The 19,373-nt window shown below is 38.0% G+C and overlaps 1 long non-coding RNA gene across 1 annotated transcript in view; it reads left to right on the top strand.

The window, feature by feature from the left end:
• The window catches only part of LOC107155298, a 65,436-nt gene extending 47,339 nt beyond the window's left edge, over positions 1–18,097 (top strand). Inside the window, exon 2 of the long non-coding RNA XR_007345672.1 lies at positions 17,529–18,097. This is a non-coding gene — a long non-coding RNA (uncharacterized LOC107155298). The remainder of the gene's footprint in view (positions 1–17,528) is intronic.
• The last annotated feature ends 1,276 nt before the right edge of the window (positions 18,098–19,373 follow it).

Genomic DNA, 19,373 nt, shown 5'->3' with positions numbered 1-19,373 from the left:
TACAGCACATAAGAATTACTTTCTGTAATTGATTTAAATCTCAGACTTTAAGTTATTGTTTCCTGAGGAGATGCAGATACTTAGGAATTAAAGATGTCAGAGGCTAATACCAGGCACTGGGAATAGTGCCCAGATAAATGGAAGTCCTGTCTGGATCCCAGGATGGTCATATTTGCTTAGAGATATTGATGGAAATTGATTTCCAGTTGAAGGCATCAATGAGAAGAAGACTTAATTCTCAAAGAAATATTGAAAAAGTGTATGGTCTCTATATGGTAACACCACTGATTGTAAGTGTGCTTTGTGTTGTTTTCCAATGACATCAATATTTTGGTCCATTTCGTTATGGACTGACTGCAAGATTTATAGATATGACTTACTAAGATTCTTGAGAGCCAGGCACAGTGGCACACATCTGTAATCCCAGCAGCTTGGGTGGCTGAGGCAGGAGGATCTCCAGTTCAAAGCTAACCTCAGCAAAAGCAAAGCACTAACCAATTCAGTGAGACTCTGTCTTTAAATAAAATATAAAATAGGGCTAGGGATGTGGCTCCGTGGTCAACTGCCTCTGAGTTCAATTCCCAGTACTGCCCCCCCCCAAATTCTTTAGAGACTTACCAAATATTGGGCTCATTCCAAGAAATCATAATACATTGGTGGACCTAAAGCTCAGTGGCCATGTTTAGCTGAATCTGTGCCCTTGTCCCTTCAGGCATCTCTCCTTCCACTGCAGGGTTCCCTCCAGAGTTTTGTTCATTGACCAGTTTCACAATTTTGCCATATCTGAATATTTCTTTTTTTTTCTTGTTAAATTGTGAACCCTTCCATCAAAGTCCTACTACTTAGTTCCTGTGAATGTGACCTTATTTGGAAGTAGTGTCTTTGAAGATATAATCAAGTGAAGATGAGGGCATACTGGATTAGCATGAATTCTTAACTTACAACTGGTGTCCTTAGAATGGAAATGTAAACGTAGGCCCAGGAGGAGAATGTCACGTGAAGACTCTGACATGTACCTGTGTAAGCATGCACACACACAAATGTACATGCACAAGGAGGATATGTGGAGAGGGAGGCAGAGGCTGAAGTGATGCATTTATTTCCAAGCTCATGAATGCCACTGCCCAGCATCTGGCAATGACCAGGAGCTAGGAAGAGCTTTTCCTCCAGAGCCTTGGGAAATGTGGCCCTACTGACAATTTGATTTCAGACTTCTGCTCTTCAGCTCTGTCAAAGAATAAATTTGTTAAGTTAACCAGTTTGTGGTACTGTGATGTAACATCCCCAGGAAACTAATACAACTTGTGTTGTTACTTAGACAATATGTTTCTTTAAATTGATTATTTTTTTACATAAGCATATTCATTTAAAAAGTAAATTTTATAGCAATCGGGTGCATGGAGAATCAATATTACTTTTCATATGTCAAGTGACTATAAGATAAATATAAAATTATTTCCCTACAAGCTATTCGTCAATGAATGACCTGATGGCTGGCTTTGACACTCCTCTGGAAAACTTTTTGGTTTAACAGCCTGTATTCCTTTGTATTGGTTTTGCCCAAATCCCAGGCTTAGAGGAAGAGTAGTTTGTACTAAAAAACTTGACTGTCTACTTGAATAGTATATGAAGATGCTTTTGAATGAAATGAATAGAAACCCAGGTTTCAACTGTCTTCAACAATGAGGAAATTTGTTATCTCAAGAAACAAGAAATCAGAGATGATATAAGTCATCAGGTACAATATGATCATGACTCTGGCTCTGGTTTTCTGTTCTTTTCCTCATTCTGCCTTTATTTGGGTGTTTAGAAATGGGCTTCTCTTAGGGTACAATATAGTTTCTAACTGAAGAAATACATGGGACAATGAAGGAGGAGTGTGGGGTAGATGGGAGGGAGAAACCCTTTCCCATATCATGGGTCAGAAAGACAGTCCCTTCTGTTGATGGGGTCTACTTAGGACGTATGTCCATTCCTGAACCAATAATACTTGACAGGCGAATGGTTGTTCTGAGTTCCTGAGCCAAACATGGACAATCTTTCTATGAACTGGTTAAAACTGATTCACATATGCTTGGGCTGTTTGAGGGGACAACTAAATACCTAAATGAAATTGGGGTTCTACTAGAAATATCATATAGGGGTGGTTAGATGAGAGTAGGCAAATAACAAGTTTCTCCATAATCCCTTTGGCTACTTAACAACTAACTGCTCCCTTCTGCACATGAGTATACTATCAAAAGGATGAATGTCTACATTAAATGTACTCAACTCTTTCCAAGGGATCAAACTTGAAGTCCTGTCCAGATTCTGTGCCTGGCCCCAAGCTCAATATCTCTGAATGAAATGAGCAGAAACCCAGTAACATCTTCCCTTTGGCCTAGAAATCTCCAGTTAAAGGTTAAATCACTCACCACCCTTCCCAACCTTATCTCATTCCATGGTGGTAGTGAAAATAATAGAGCATACCCATTTGGGAAGAGGAAGAATGGAAACAGTGACAGTGATCAGTGTTTCAAAGCACAGTTCCCACCCTGTTGGACAACAGGAGTTCATGGGTCACGTGTGGCAGTCATTTTAAGTGCCCTGGTTCTGCATTATAAAAGGGTCATCCATCCATTGTTCTCCTTGGGCACATCTCAAATGGGCAGTAAGGAGAGAGGAGAAAGTTGCCCTTTCTAGAAAAGGCAAAGCTGTAGCAGTCCCCCACCCCCTGCTTCTTTTTGTACAATCTTAGATACCTTGTGCTTGTTTTAAGGGTTGAATTTTCACAGGAGATCATTGGCTGGGATCAGGCCATTTGGGGTAATACTGTGGCCTTAAACCTTAATAGATATTTGTTTACTTGTTACTTTTGTTAATTCCATGGATTAAAAACCAGAGGTCTCACCCAGACATGAGTCTACATGTTTTGGATTTTCTTCTTTGTTTTGTTCTCTCCACCTTTTTGAGATATAATTAGCAAATAAAAATTGTATATACCTACAGTGATACCATGTGATATATGTGTATGAATGTAAAAATACACACATACACATTGTGAAATGATTACTACAATTGAGTTAATCAACACACTTATCATATCACATAGTTATTTTTTGGTGTTTATCAGAACATTTAAGATTCACTCTGTTAGCAATATTCAAGTATACAATATGTTATTAGCTATAGTCACCAAGCTGTACAATAGACCACCAGAACTTAGTTTATCTATCTAACTGAAACTTGGCACGTTGGACCAACATCTTCCCAGTTCCCCCTAACCCCAACCCACTAACAACCATTCTACTCTTCTATAGCTATGAGTTAAACTTTTTTAGATTACATGTGTAAGTAAGATCATGTAGTATTTGTCTTTCTGTGGCTGGCTTATTTCACCTAGTACTATGTCCTTCAGTATTTACTTCTTTTTGTGGTGAACACACACTCACACACATCAATTTTCTTTTTCTGTTCATACATGGGTAGACTCCTAGGTTGATTCCACATCTTGCCTACTGTGAGTGATGCTACAATGAATATGGAAATGCAGATGTCTCTTCCACATACTGATTTCATTTCCTTTGGATATATACCTAGAAGAGGGGTATATATGGTAGTTGTATATTTAAAATTTTTTTTTTAGAAACTTTCATGCTGTTTTCTATAACAGCAGTACACTATTTTACATTTCCTTCGACAGTGTGCAAGAACTTCTTTTTCACAAATCCTTGCCAACATTTGTTTTCTTTTGTCTTTTTGATAATCACCATTCTAGAGCAGGTGTAAAGCAATATCTCATTGTGGTTTTCATTTGCATTTCCCCAATGATTCCTAAAACCTGTTGGCCATTTGCATCTCTTCTTTTGAGAAATGTTTGTTCAGGCCCTTTGCCTGTTTTTAAATCTGTTTATTTGTTGTGTTGCTTTTGAGTTGTCTGACTTCCTTATAGATTTTGGATATTAACCCATTATTGGATTTTGGTTTGCAAATGTTTTGGCAGGTTGTCTCATCACTCTGTTGATTGTTTTCCTTTGCTGAGCAGAAGCTTTTTTAGTCTAATGCAAGCCTTGGATTTTCCATCTGCTTGCTATCTGCCTCTGTGCTTTGTCCTATCATCCTTCGTGGCTGCTGTAGAATATGGCACAGCCACACTCTAATCCATAAGCTTAGGCTGCTTCCATGCCAGCTGCTGCTTTCATTCTGAGCATGTTTTAGTCTGAGTCCCATAGAGAAGACTTATTGGAGCTGCATAAAAAGAGCCTGCGTGATCAGGTCTGTCTTTTGTTCCCATATTTTCTCCCAACAAGTCTCTTATTCTCTGCCTTTGTTGGAAATTTTTTAGTTTGGGGGAGATCATTTTATGATCTTGCAAAACAAAATGATCAGTCTCCTGGTCATTTTGGCTTATAAGTCATAGGTAGAAGTAACTGTTAATAGTAAAACTGTTCTTCCTTTTGGGGGGTCTGCATTTAAAATAGCTACTTTCAACTTAAGCTTGTCTAATTTTTAAAAATTTCCCCCAAACACCATCAGAACTAGCTAACACAGTCCAATGGCCTTAATTTTTCCTAATGTTAGAGCCTTTATAGACATGTAGTCCATGTTCCAGGACACATGTATAACAGTAGAACTGGTAGGTTTTTCAACTGCTTACATTTCTTGGTTGAGAACCACTTTGCAATTCCACATTCTGATCATTTTAGGGTGGATTATAATCTGCACAGCTATTCATTGCAGCATTTCAAGGAACTATGGGGTCCTCACTGCCTTACTCCCTCCACTCCCTGCCACACTGGGGATCTACTGCCTTCAGCACTCCATTGTCTACTGCCTATTTCTGTGTCTGTCTTCGAGGCAATCAACAAAAACTGACTCTAGTTAACTTAGAATGGTAATTTGTTGAATGGGTACTGTGCAGCTCATATAATTGTTGGGAAGGCTGGAGTACTAGCTTTGGAAAACAGTCAAGAAAAAAGGTTACTCATGCAGAGACACAGCCAGTTCTTATCATAGCCCCGTGCTGCTGAGGACCACTATAGCTAGTGGCACTGACCCACTGGATGTCATAGCTTGGAGCAGCACTGTTGCCCCACTCGGAAAGTGATGTTGATGTTTCTTCCACATCCTGAGCACTGTCTCCATTCCCTGTTTTATTATGTCACCATCAATAAATGGAGAGGTCTCAGTTGGTGCATCTGGTTGGCTGAGTTTAGTTCATGTGCTTAAGCTTAGATTCCAGGAGCAGCTTTAAAAGCAGCTTTTAGAGTTTTCAGCTTCTATTTTAAGAGGCAAGTCCTACCTTTCCCAGGACATTTAGGTTCACAGTTCTCTATATATGAGAAGCAGTCAAGGACACTGGATCATAAAAGAAATGACATGCCCATTTCAGCTGAGTATGCACCTGCTGGTTGTATTTTCTCTGAATCCACAAAGCTAAGGTTTTATTAATAACATTTCCCCAAGTTCTACAGGTACCTAGGAAACAATTATTAAATGTCCACAAAACATTTCAAGTACTAGAGATAATCTATAATTCTCATGATTACCAACAGTAGATATTATTATCCTATTACTAATGATGATGATTATGATAATTATCCCAATGAGGACTTACTAAGCACATATTATAGGCCCTGTGTCACATGTCACATGCTTCATCTGCACAACCTCATTCAATCTTCCAGAGTAATCATTACTGCTTTAATGATCAGGAAATTGAGACCCCAGGACTTACGTAACTTGCCCAAGATCAAAGAGGAGGGAATAGTGAGCAACAAGAGTGGTGTCAGTCTAAATGCCTCCAATGCATGAGCACTTGGCCTTGTATCACTCTCCCACAGTACATATATTACAGGATACACCAAAATTGAATTTTGGTCTTGGATTTGATCCAAATTTATAACTTTAAATTCTTTTTTATATTTGCTCTTTTTTGTTTTTTACATTTTTTTCATTTGTTCTTTTTTGTTATGCATGACAGTAGAATGTATTTTGACATACATACACTCATGGAGTTTAACTTCCCATTTTTGTGATTGTACATGATGTGGACTTAACACTGGTCATGTATTCATATATGAACATAGCTGTGCCTGATTCATTCTACATCTTTCCCATACCCATCCCCCCCCAACTCCCCTGCCCAATCCGTTGAACCTCCACTCTTTCCCACCTCCTTCCCACCTATTGAGAGTCAGCATCTGCATGTTAGAGAGAATAATTCGGCCTTTGGTTATTTGGGATTGACTAATTTCACTTAGCATGAGAGCCTCCAGTTCCATCAATTTATTGGCATGTTATTTCATTCTTCTTTATGACTGAGTAAATTCCATTGTGTATATGTACCACATTTGCTTTATCCATTGATCTGTTGTAGGACATTTGTTCCATAGCTTAGCTACTGTAAATTGAGCTGCTGTAAACATTGTGGCCAAGTCACTATAGTATGCTGATTTTAAGTCCTTTGCATATATGCGGCGGAGTAGGATAACTGGGTCAACTGGTGGTTCCATTCCAAGTTTTCTGATGAGTTTCCATACTCCTTTCCATGGTGGTTGCACCAATTTGCAGTCCCACCAGCAGTGTATGAATGTACGTTTTCTCCCACATCCTCACCAACACTTATTGTTACTTGTATTCTTGATAATTGTCATTCTGACTGGAGTGAGATGGAATCTCCTGTGAAGACCAAGTTGCTAAACGCTCACTCCATTGCTGTTGGTGTCACCTTAAACTTTTGATCCACAAATTATCATCACATCGTTTTATTGTCTTTATCAATATGCCATCATCAGTAGTGTGAACAAAGCTTAGCCTCTGAATTTGTTAGATCTGAATATTCATACTCAAACTCTATAAGCATCCTAAATGTAACTTGAAATGAAATTTCCTTATCAGCCCTATTTTTAAATTTTATCAGTGGGTTGAAGTATTTTTTATTGAAAGATGAAATGCTTTTAATTAACAGTGATTGTTAAAGCTGTTGACTTTATGTGCTGAAAACAGTTATTGTGAATTTTAAAATGGTCAAATAAATAGGGAGCTAGATTGGTAGTTAATATAAGATTAACTAAATTTATCTGCTAGATAGGCTTTTAAAAAGATCTTTATTTACTTTTTAAGAAAAATATTTATAAACATTTAAGTAGTACAGTATGGAATATAATTAGATTATATCATAATCTTAGTTTTCAATGGTTTTTCTTAGTTTATTAATATTCATATTTAAAAAATATTTAGGAACTATATTGAATTTTTAGCCACTTAATTCTATTTATGCCTTGAGTCTTTTAGGAAAAAAAAAGATCCTTTTTGGATTTTTCATTTCAAGAGGGAGAATTTTATAAAATAGAATGTTGACATTGGTACCTCAAAAGTTTATGAGGAAGAAAAACTCCAAAATATTCAACATCAAGCAGTATTATTATCATCTATTATCTGAACTGAATAAAGAATTTAAAGAATGAAGATAGGAGAAAAAATTATTAGGGAAAAACATGGCATCTCAAATACACAATATTCTTGCTAATCAAACATTAGAGCAATAAATGTATGCTTTAAGAAGACTTTTTTTATAATGTTAATTCTACAGAGGCTAGCAATTTAAACAAATTGATTGCTCTAGACTGTCAATAATTTTTAATAGTTGAAGTTGAAGGATTTAATTTTTTTCCAAATCTGTGAATTCAAAGGCACAGTGTTATAGAAAATATGTTTTTGAAAACAATATTTGCCAATTATATTCCATCGTGCCTAAGAAGGTTAAAATAGTATTACGTGGACAAATTGAAAGTGACCATTCACCACAGTGTGGTAATTGAGGAGCACTTATAGCTGACAAATGACAATACTGTGAAATTGAGTTCCTGCCTTTAATTCTGTATTTTATTTATTTGTTTTGTGTGGTGCTGGGATTGAACCAAAGCAGGTGCTCCACCACTAAGCTATACTCCCAGCCTCCCTGCTTTATAAATTGTAACTACTAAGAAATGTTAGAAATAAAATTGCAATGTTTAGCTTGTGTTTTAGAGGTTCTTTCTTTGAGAGCTATTGTTAGCTTTGGTTTTCATTTCCAGCCATATATTAGCACTTGACCATTTAGTGCTCATTTAAAACATATATTTTGTGTTGTCCGATTGTAAAATTGGTTTCTGCCTGATCAGAAGGCCAGACAAGCATTTCTTAAAACTTAGAACTGTGCAAAGTGCTTTCTGGATCCTGGAGGAAGGGCTGAGCTGGGCTTACACCAATACTGGTCCATTGTGCTTTCTAACAGATGGTGTTCTCCTTCCAGTATTCTATAGAACCAATGGTCATACTTGCTTCTTTGCTTAACCCAGAGTGTTAACACTTTAACCTGATGAGCTATTGAAGGCTACCTGAAACATGCTGTTCAAAATTGGGGTGCCGCCTGGGGGAAGCATCGCTGCATCTTTAAACTTGGCCACTTGATGGCACCAAAGAGTAAGACCAGCCTTGTACAGAAATACATTCTAGAGACAACTAGTGCTTAACAAAATGCATTACAGAGAGAAAGTAAAAGATAAATAGTTTGTTGTTGTTGTTGTTTTTGACAAAAAGAGGTTTTAAGTTTACTTATTTTCTTCTTTGGTAACATTAGCCAATATGGAAGCAGCGAGTATTAGACTAGAGAGAAGGTTTATCCCTCAGGCGCCTATGGGTTCCCAGAATGCTCCTTGTCAACAGAATAGAAATCCTGTTGCAGGCCAGGGCATGGAACTGTATGCATCACATGTGTTACTATATGAATTTCTTTTCCTTTCTTATATGGCAATTTTATGAATCCTTACAACACTGTAAAAGCTATTATTCTTATCATTTTACACATAAGGAAATTGGGCTTCTAGAGACTGAATGAGTATGCAAAACCACACGGCTGGTAAGTAGTCTGGCTGGGATTGGAACCCCATAGTTAGTGTTCAGGTCCTGGTCCTTCATTGCAACACTGTGTTCCATATCTGAATGACTCTAGTTACAGGAAGGAGGGTTACTTCTGTGATTCTGACCCTTTGGAAAGGGGAGTCCATTCAGGAAAAGCCATCTCAACATGCATATCCTACGTGGGTGTGCAATCTATTTAAGAATTACTGCGATGCTGTTATCACTGGAGAGAAAGATGAAGCTCATTTACTGTACTTATCACCAAATTTCAGGCTGAAATATGTTTTTAAAGATTTCAGAGGCACAGAAGTTTCAGCAAGGGACTCCAACAGCACCAGGTGAGATATATATATATATATATTTTTTTCAGTCCATGGTCCCTAGACAACAATCTCAGGCAAAATTCTTTGTTTCATGTGGTGGTTGTATTCTTTCTTTTACTGCTGGACCAGGAAATGGTTTGACCTTGCCTCTCTGTGAAAGCATGAGTGACTAATGGCTAAGGCAGCCAGGTGGTACCTTACAATAAGTGTTTTTGCTTATTGTCCCTTTTTTCATATCTTTTTTATTTCAGACAATCACTTTGCAGTGGTTAGAACTTTCCCCTATTATCCCCTTTGTCACCATCATTTTTCTTGCTTCCGTCTCAATCTCTGCCTCTGTTTAGAATTTACTCTCCCATTTTAACCTTTCATTAATTTCTTTGTTCCCACAGTTCAACTTTCACTTTCTCTATCTTTCTCTTTTTCTGGTTGAATAAGCCCTAGGGCTGATCTAAGGGCTTTTTAGCTTAACTTTTGGAGTGGCTGGGACATCTGAGACTCGGGAATGATGTGGGACCAGGTGTGGAGGCCCAGAGTGGCTGGCAGATGTTCATTTTCTGTCTACCCTTCTTTAGCAATGGCCGGGCCTTGTGCAACTCTGGGCCTGGTGATTAGCCCAGGTGTGGGGGTGCCCATGTGTATCCAGCAGACCCTGCAAGTGGTGGGGGATCTTAAGTGTCTATAAGATCTGATGGGCCCTCCCCAACTCAGCCACACTGTGGTCTGCTCTTGTGGTGGGGTCTTGTGGAGAGCTGAAGACTCCGTGGTGTGCACTGATGGTAGGGGATTTCTCCTGTAAGCTTTGTATAAAGACCAGCCTGGGGCTCATTCTTCTCTTGGCTGTTATGTGCTATAGGCAGTTGTCACTGCGGTCTTCATCCAAGTTTTCCAAGCCTACAGCATGGTTTCAGGATTTTCAGTTTTAAAATTGTGAGGCAGTTTTCTTTGGAATTTTTTTTCCCACTGGGATTCTGGGCTATTCTGTTTCCAGAGGTGACCAGCTCTGAAGGGATGGTGAAAAGGCCTGAAATTTACATTGAACAACAGAAAAATATGGGTTAAGCTTGAATTTTAGAGGAGTTTAAATGTCAGACTAATTTTGTTGCTCTTCATTCAAGTGCAGTGGTTTTAAAATAATGCTTGTTCTTCATTCTCATCATAAAACTCATATAGGGAAATGTCACGTTGTACCTCATAAATAGGTATTATTATCATTTTTTTAGGGGGTGCCAGGGATTGAACTTAGGGGCACTCGACCACTGAGCCACATCTCCAGCCCTATTTTGTATTTATTTAGAGACAGGGTTTCATGGAATTGCTTAGCACCTCACTTTTGCTGAGTCTGGCTTTGAACTCGAGATCCTCCTGTCTCAGCCTCCACAAATAGGTACAATTATTATGTGTCAATTTGTCAATTACAAATAAAATAAAACTTAAACCAAAATTCACAAATGGTCTTTGTAGAATGTATGTAAAGGCCAGTAAGGAAAATGTTGATGTGCAAAGGTGACTTGGCTTCAGGTAGGACCTCGTGGAGCCAACAAGAGGGTCACAGATCCAAGACTGAGTTGGAAGATTTGATACTTCAGAACTTAGGCCTTTTTCAATTGACATTCAAGAACTTTTCAAAATGTATATAACTGTTTCTATAATTTTGGCATTGCAGTTTTTGAAGAATGAGGTGACATGATTTAGGGAACTAGATATGGAGGTGAAAAGGGGAACAGGAAAATTAGAAAGCTATATAAATCACCAGAGATGGGTAATAAGGGCTCTGATTGAAAGGGCAGCTGTGATTATAGGGAGGAAGGATTGACCCACAGGGAAGAGTAGAGGCTGACACATGACTTGGAAACTAATATCAGGGAGAGACATCACCATGCTTTTACTAGGGTTAATGGTTGATGGTACCTTAAGTAATTCTCTGTTACCACACTGAATTGTTGAGGCAAATAATTTTGGAGATAATAAGTGGAATATATTTTTAGGAGTATATGTCTTCTGGAAGCACACAAAGCAACAAAAAATGAAACATAGCCTCTCCTCCCCAAACTGGTATTAGCATATTTTCTCTTAGAAATGGCCTGTCTTTAGGTATTAAAAATATAGATTGCTCAATGGTCCTTTAAGATTTGTTTTGTTGTTGCTATTGTTATTTGCTGGTTATTGGGAAGGTATTTGTGGAAATTATTGGAGGCTGTCTTGGAGGCTGCCAATCACAAGTGGGTTCTGGGCTTTTGGGCTTTTGGGCTTGTTGACTTATTTGTACTATTACCAATGATGCATATATGGGACATCTCAATGGATTCAGGAAGCTCAGTGCTAGAGAGAACTAAATAAAGGACAAGGACAATGTTCTCTTTCCTGGATAACAATTTTCAGTCCCTTTTCTCCTGAAAAGGGATTTTGCTGCTTTGCCTAATAAGTGCCTAAGCTGGAAACGGATGTGGTGGCAGAGTGAATGGCAGGAGAAAATGGGAGGTTGGCAGGCTTGTTGGAAGAGTAAAAATAAGTCAACATTGAAGTTATGCAGCTCTGTAATTTGGCTTCTGGCTGGACTGTTCTGGTTCGGGATTTGTGGGCAAGAAGATGGTAACCACTTGCCAAAATTTTGGGTTAGGACTGTCTGTGAATTTTAACTATACACTTATTTCCTGTCTTCTATAACCAAAAATAATGGAGATTTGGCTACATCAACGGAAGATGTAGAAGTCACAATACGTATTGAAATCAGCTTTTGGGCTTACAGAATAGGACAATGATCTTTGGATATGAGAATATATGTTTATTTTTATCTCTTTCTGAGGGTTCTCTGTATTAACTTGAACAGATTGTCTTGAAAAGGTTATTGAACTGGGAATCTATTACTGCTCATTATATTTTTTTGCATCTCTGAGAAGCATGTTAGCAAATTTTGGAACAGAGTCATAGATTACACTGCTAGGGTAAAATCTCTCTTTAGGGAGAAAGGACAGATTAGCTGGTGGAACTCTCCTTTGGAGAAAAGGTTTTTGGTCCTAGTCTGAGACTGGTAGTGGGACTGGGAGGGAGTCAGGATATGACTAAAAGCTGACCTTTGATCAGGAGATTTGGATGATTTGAATGGAGTCTAATTCCTAAGATTACTTTGTAGTCATAGACACTAACTAGATTCATCCTTACTACTAGTGAATATAAGTTTGCTTTGCCAAAAGAGATAATTAATAATCACCTTATAAATAGTAGTGATTTTTTTGTTTAGTTTTATTTGTATTAGGGATTGGACAAAGATAGATATTAATTCCTGTGACATTCCTTATCTCTAACCATTTAGTAGGGGTACCAAAACAAGAGGTCCATGCAATCAAATCCAAGTCCATCCGCTCACCACTCAAAAGCCAATACTCAGGAGGTGAGAATTGGTGGAAAGGAAATGAGCTTAATTCAAGGACCAACATCTTAAGATGATGTGGGAGAAAGTTTCATCTTCCCCACAGGTTATCTTAGTGTGCTCAGGTATGTGAAAAGGCTTTTAATAGGGAAGAGATAGAGGTGATGGGGGCAAAGGATAGGAAGACTATGTGCTAGTCGGTGTTCTTTGCCATTCAGAGCATGCCTCCTTCTTATTCCCTGGCTGGAACATTGCAAGCAACCTTGATCTCCTGGGGCTATTTCCTATACCCCTTTAGATAAACATGTAACTTTTCTGCAAGTCCAAACTCACAAGGGTTTAAACTGTATGTTAGTTGATTATAGAACTAAAGAACAAAAAGGGGTAATTCACATTCTGATGTTATCTGAAGATCTCCAGACATTCTGGGTTCTGTAAATTTAAAGAAAGATTATTTAGCGATTAACATTTTAATCGCCTAAGTGTGACATTTCTTTTTTAGAGGGGGAGGGTACCAGGGATTGAACTCAAGGGCACTTGACCACTGAGTCATATCCCCAGCCCTAGTTTTTGTATTTTATTTGGAGACAGGGTCTACACTGAGTTGTTTAGCACCTCGCTTTTTGCGGAGATTGACTTTGAACTCCCAATCCTCCTGTCTCAGCCTCCAGAGCCACTGGGATTATAGGAGTGCCCCACCGTGCCCAGATTAAGTGTGACATTTCTTTAGAATTCTGGGCAAAGGAAAGGGAAGGAAAGATGACTGGGCCAAAGACAACTTGCAAAGGGGCAGCCACTGTTATTATCACACACATTCAGTGGAATTTAGTCAAATGTGTTGTTTTGTGTCAGTTATTAATTCTCTCATCCAAGAAATATTTATTAAGATCTTTGTGTTTGAGGTTTGTTACTAGGTAAGGACTAATAACTAGACAGAGGCCCTGACCTCAAAAGCCTTTATGTAGGGGAATAGTTATGTATATGTGCGTGTGTAATGTAAAAAGCCATGGCGTTGCTTTACTTTGCTATCCCACCAGATATTTGAGAATCAACAATTTTTAGTTTTTATACTTATTCTGTCCTTCCTGCTTATTCTTTTCCATGTTTCTCCTTGGCTCAGCCTCTTTTTTTCTCTTTCCCTGATTTATTGGGGCATAGCTGAGTGGCTATTTGCTCTGGAAAGTTCTGTTTTTGTAATGAGATAGGCACTTTCAGTACTGAAAAGCTACAGGCCGACAAAATTGTTCTAAACTGAAATATTTTAATTGTAAGAGAGGAGCTAGCTTTTAAAGGAATCTTTGCAATGAATCCTTTGATAACTAGAAGGATCCTTTTGTAATGTAAATAATGATTCTTTGTTTCATCTGTTGATATGCTCTAAATTAAAAGTGGGATGAACTTGCATTATAATAGTAGAATAAAACTAAAAAAGTCATCATTCCAAAAATGACTTGGTTGTAAAAAGAAGAACAAGTACAACGTGACTGTCATTTAATTTCAAGGTTAGGTAGTGAGTGAGGAAAGTAGGTGGTAAACAATGGAGTTATATTATGTGCTATCTGAAAGGCCTGAAAGATTTCTTATTTCCATCTTTTAAAAAATTTATTCTAGGAATGCAATGATGAAATATGAATATGAATTTGTACTTGAAAATGAGGATGAGCCTAATCTTAGTACATGGTTCTAATGAATCTAATAGTACATGGTTCTAATATCTTCTGCTATAGCTTCAGTTTTGCTGGTAACAAATGTGATTATTGAAACTCAGGAATGAACTTCTAAATCAGAGCAGTGGGGGAGGTTTAGGGAAATAATGTGTGCAGAGGCCTGAAGCTCTTCAGAAGTACCTAGCTACATTGGTTCTTAGAATTCCTCAGAATTTACAGTTCCCAGGTACTGCAATGTTTTGAAGCTCGTCTTGAGACTATTCTATGAAGCAAGTCTTATCTTTCTTTTTTATGTCCAAGAAAAGCAAAGTCTAGAAAATTTTCACACTACTCTTCAAAAAAGACATTGATTAGAAGTTGTCCTGTCTATTTTTCTGTTTCAAATATTTTCCTAAAAAAACCAGCCACAGCAACATCTAATAGTTAATCAGTATTAATTAGTCTGCATTTGTGGTATTATATGTATGTGCTGATCATTAATCTTTGTCTAAAATACAAGAAAAGACGTTAGTTAAGAATATAAGTAGAGTTAAAAAGTTAAAAAAATATTTAAAACCATATCCAAAACTAACATCTGTTCGTTGTTGAAAGTGTGCTACTTATAAGAAATTCTTAGATAATTAATAAAGGTGAAGTCAACTCTTCATTTGGCAGCACTAACCATTCTTTATTTTTATTGAAAAGAATTTAGAAAAACCACCAGCCACACAGAGAGTGAGGCAGGATAGGTTAGGGACCCTTGTACAGGCCTCACCCCACCTCCATCAGTAGAATTGATATGGGGCTTTCCTCCTGCCCCATTGCTGTTCTTGGAGTAGCTAACTTCTCCAAAGTGTAAATGCAAGATCCTGTATTTCAAAAAGACTACTGACCATCCTGAGGAGCATGCACAGACATCCCCAAGTTTGACCTATATTGATCTAGACGCGAGAGTCCTCTACTTAAAACCTCATACATATTACTTGCATCTCATGCATCTGATGTAAAACCCAGGAAGGAGCATTTGATACATGCACAGTAGGCATCCTGGGCAAGACACAGGAATCTGTCAATCACCCCTCGTTTAGCATAAACCACTCCTAGCAAAATGTCTACCAAAGACAAAGAACTTAGAAGCTCACATAAGCCCAGACATCTAAGTCTGTGGGCAGATGTCTTTGCCATGTCCTTGCTGCATATCTTCTTCTGTGATTCTCTTGGTCTTGCAGAATTCTTCTGACCACCAGCACATTGGCTACCACCCAGGTACCATGACAGAGGGTAGTGTTATTTGTGTTGACATATTTGCTTTCAGTCTTTTCTTCTGTATGTATATACACACACAATATAGAAATACAGCTGAGATATAATAAGGGCCACTCTGCTTTTCACACTAAATGTTATATTCTGGGTATTTCTTTTCGTATGATTATATGGAAAACATTTTTTTTCATGGAAGCACGAGCACTTTCTGTCATATTAGTCACACTATTTTACTTAATAACTTTCCTATAGAAAGTTTAGAATTTTATATATTTCCCTCACAATAAATACCATGATGACCAGCATCTATATAAATCTATTTAAATAAAATCCCAGAGATTGAACTCTTGCAAGATATGACCATTCAGAAAAAGCTGTCTATGTGGGGAGGGCAGAGTGGTTCTTGTCTCTGCATTTGTATACAAAGAATAATATTTTATAAAGCATTTACCAATTTGGTAAAGAATAATTGCATCTTTTTATTTAGTTTGCATTTGTTGAATGTTGGTTTATTGAACTTGTATTTTTTGGCTACTTCTTATTTCTGGTTCTGTGAATTTGGGTTGATGCCCTCTTTTCATTTTTCTTGTGTATGTACTTTATTAATCTTTAATATTCTTTCTGAATTGGGATATTGATCCTTTGTCAACATTTTACAGATATTCATGCCCAGTGAAGCATCTGCTTTTGTTTATAAAGTCTTAGGATGTAGGAAATGTTAGTTTTTACGTAGTCAAACATGGGTAGTCTTTTTCTTTGTGGTTTGTTTGGTTTTATCTTTTAGAAATCTTAGATAAAATATTCAATAACTTTTATATTTTTCTAGTTTTTATAGTTATTTTTTCATTTAACCTTTTCTATCATTTCCCTGTGTCTTCAGTGAAGATACTGGTTCTGTGGAATGATCTTGGTTGAGAGGCAGAAGACATTTTCTATGGTCAAAAAATATGGAAATACAAAGTTAATTATTAAGCTGATCTTAAAAACTAAGACAAACCCCCAAGTCCCCACCAGGACATCTCAGAGCATTAAACTTCCTAATGTACATTATTTCCTCCATGGGAGGGTGGCAAAGGAAGGCACTGACTAGAGTTCTTTCATCAACACATCCATTTTATTTTCCTGAGAACTTACTTATTCAGATGTGAACTCTTCAGAGCTCGCTCTGGGACATGTGGCCCTGCTCCATCTGAAATGTAGAAATGATAATAGAGATAAGATTAGACTTACAATCTTCTCAGAGATGTGTTGTGTTCTTGGCTCTTGGCCTCTTGCATGAGAGGATTTCAAGAAAGACGGGTGACTTAGCAAAAGCATAGTAAAGTTTGTTAGAAGAGAAAGAAGTCAGCGGAAGCACCCTCAAGGGAGAGAGTAGATCTTATTGGGGTAAGAGGGAGATTGTTACAAGGTCCTGTCCAAATATCACCCATGGGTTCTGGATTGACACACCACAGTAGCTAACAACCCAGGGACAACTCTTGTTCATCTTGGCCTGGCTGACAGGTCCTAATTGGAAATGGTTTTTCAGAATTTTTGGTTGGTGGGCTCCAGTCTCAATCACTGTGCTTTCCTGGGTCTGGGACTCTCTCTGGTCTGTGTTGGTTGTGTAGGGTTTTGCTTAAGATGTTTTAGCAGGCACACCATTTTTAGCAAACATATCCTTGTCCTTGGGTTCTTATCCCCTAATTTATCTATCTTCCTCCTGTTTTAAGAGAAATAGTTTATGAAGCTGAGATGAGGCAGAGGTCCCAAAACCCTCTTATCATACCCAGTGGTGCTACTGAGGCAGGGCTGTGGATGAATGGGCTTTCCCCGAGCAGTATTTTCTTAAACCCCTGAACCATGGCTCATGTCTAGCTGTTCCCTCACAGTTGAGCGTGGGGCAAGGTGAGCCTCCACCTTAGTTTCCCTCAGGTTGTTAATCAATTACAGGGATATCAGAATGTCCTCATTTATTCAACAACTGTCGATATCCTTACTGGTTTGTGAATTTGAACTTCTTTCCTTTTTAAACACTTTTACTTATTTTTTTTTAATCCACAGATAATATAGTATGCCTTAATCCTGTACAGATGACTATATGAAGTATTGAACTTTTTTTCCTTTGTAAGCTGAGTTGAGGCGCATGGAAAAGGATAAAAAGAAGACAATGTGGAGAAGCAGCAGGCTTGCAGCCCAGCAAACAGAACTTGAAGCAATTACATTTCCAAGTATGATGTTAATAACGCAAACTGTGTTTAATAGTCAGAAACAGTGAAACAGCAGACGGGCTTTAATTAAAGCTTCTCATCACTCTTCTAAATCGCCTTCTCTACACACGAGCAGCTGCTTCACGGCACCCGTGGAAAGATAATGTTTCCATTCCAAACTTTCTTGCACGAAACGTAAAATCTCACCCAACAGCGATTCTAAAATCGTAGGCTTTTCTACGTGATTTACAACTGTTGGACGGTGTATCATCATTTGCTTATTTGGAAAGTTCTTGCATGCTTTATTTGTGTCTGCTTTCATTAGGTATGTTATACCTATAAAGTCTTAAAAATAACATTCAATGTAAAGTACTTAAAAGAAAGAGATGAATATTAGTTCAAATAAAAATATTTTCACTTTAACATGAATGACTTTGAAAGGAGAAAAGGCACTAAGAGATAAGTTCACATTAGGGAGGTGAAGGGCTGCTTGTCACCAACTAGTATGTTCAGGTGACACCGGTGGGAAGTAGCCACCTGCTTAAACATCCTGGTCACTGAGAATCTTTAGTGGAATCTGCCAATCATTTAGGGAGGACACACCAGTCGCATAGATAAATTTTCTATACAGATCTTGGAGGATTTTGCCTATCTGTGAATTCTTGGGCTATTCATCTTTACTTGCCTGAAGGCGAGAGGTGGTGGATTAAATGGCTCACCTCTTGCTTGCCACTCAGCACATGAAGTCACTTTTTTACTTCCTAAGTGTCATATAATAACTTGTTAGGATGCAGAACCCAGTGTAGTATTGCTCTGGTAAATATTCCAAAGCAATTTATAACCTTGATACATCTACTATGTAGCAATAGCAAGAAAACAACCTGATTAAAAAATGAGCACAGAACCTGGGAAGACATTTCTTAAAAGGAGACGTATGAATGGCTAATGGGTATGTGAACACATACTTGACATCACTAATCATCAGGGAAATGCAGATTAAAACCACAATGAGGTGTCATCTCGTGGCTGTCAGGATGGCCACTATCTAAAATACAAAAGCACAGAAGTGTTGGTAAAGAGGTAAGGAAAAGAGAACCCTTGTGTGCTGTGGAGTGGAAGGTAAATTAGTACAGCCATTATTGAAAGCAGTCTGGAGTTTCTTCAAAATTTAATATTAGAACTATCACATGATTTAGCAATCCCACTACTGGATACATATCCAAAGGAAATGAAATCAGCTCATCAGAGACACTGCACTCCATGTTCTCTGCAGCATTATTCATAGATAGAAAATCAACTTATGTTTATCAATGAATAAATGGATAAAGAAAATGTGGTGTATATACACACACAGATCTATATACACTATGGAATATTATTTTATTTAGGCTTAGGAGTGAATTCTAAGCTTTCTGTGACTCTAACAAAATAGTTGAGATAGTTAACTTATAAAAAAGAAGGTGTTTATTTTGGCTCACAGTTTTGGAGCTTCAGTCCATGAATGGCATGCCCACAGCTTTGGCCCTTGGTGTGTGAAATGGCAATGTCAGGGAGCATGTGGTAGAGCAAACTGCTCACTTCATGGCCGGGAAACTAAAGAGAGAAGAAAGGAGAGAGTAGGGTCCCATAATTCCCTTCAAGGGCACAGCCCCAATGACCTAAGGACCTTCCATGAGGCCCCATCTCCTCAAGGTCCCAC

The sequence above is a fragment of the Marmota marmota genome, unplaced genomic scaffold (assembly GCF_001458135.2).
Source record: "Marmota marmota marmota unplaced genomic scaffold, marMar, whole genome shotgun sequence".
Lineage (NCBI taxonomy): Eukaryota > Metazoa > Chordata > Mammalia > Rodentia > Sciuridae > Marmota > Marmota marmota.
The sequence above is the reverse complement of the archived record's forward strand: the minus strand, read 5'-3'. Positions and strand labels throughout refer to the sequence as shown.